Below are 686 nucleotides of genomic sequence, written 5' to 3' on the forward strand. Positions count from 1 at the left end.
TTTTAACCCGTTGACACGTCTCACACGTGCGCATTTAGGTGCTCGTCCATTTGTACAGCTTGGGCCACCAACAGTGGTGACTCACAGAGTTGTACGTTTTCTCACGACCGAGATGACTACTGAGTGGCCCTCATAGAGAATGCGATATTTCAAACCCTTATCATGAGGAACCACAATTCGTGGTATATCCGTTGAATCGGTGCTCTAATATAACAAGCCGTTATTCAACGAAGATCGGTGCATTTGTGTACGCAATCTTGGTGACAAGTCTCTAAACTCCTTGGTGTATCCGTTAAATCGGTGCTATAAAATAGCAATCCGTAATTCAACGAATATCGGTGCTTTTGTGCACGCAGTCTTGGTTGTCCGAGTCTTTAAACTCCTTGCTCCCGAGAGCACGTAGCAGCGTTGCACACATCCCATCACCCGCATACGCGGTGCGAATCAGCGAATCCAATCCGTCACAGATGACGTTACAGTTGTGACATGAGCAAGCTCAAAGTCTGGTCTGCGTGATAACGCATCAGCCAAAGTATTCTGCTTTCCCGGCCTATACCTCACTTAAAGTTATATTCCGCAAGGAAGAATAGCCATCTAGCCATCCTCTGGGAGAGGTGGGGCGACTGAATCGCAGTGCGTAGTGACGCATGATCTGTATAGATCACAAACGGCTTGGAGCCAAGCAG

Source organism: Plasmopara halstedii, assembly GCF_900000015.1.
Source record: "Plasmopara halstedii genome assembly, contig: Scaffold_322, whole genome shotgun sequence".
In the NCBI taxonomy this organism is placed as follows: Eukaryota; Oomycota; class Peronosporomycetes; order Peronosporales; family Peronosporaceae; genus Plasmopara; species Plasmopara halstedii.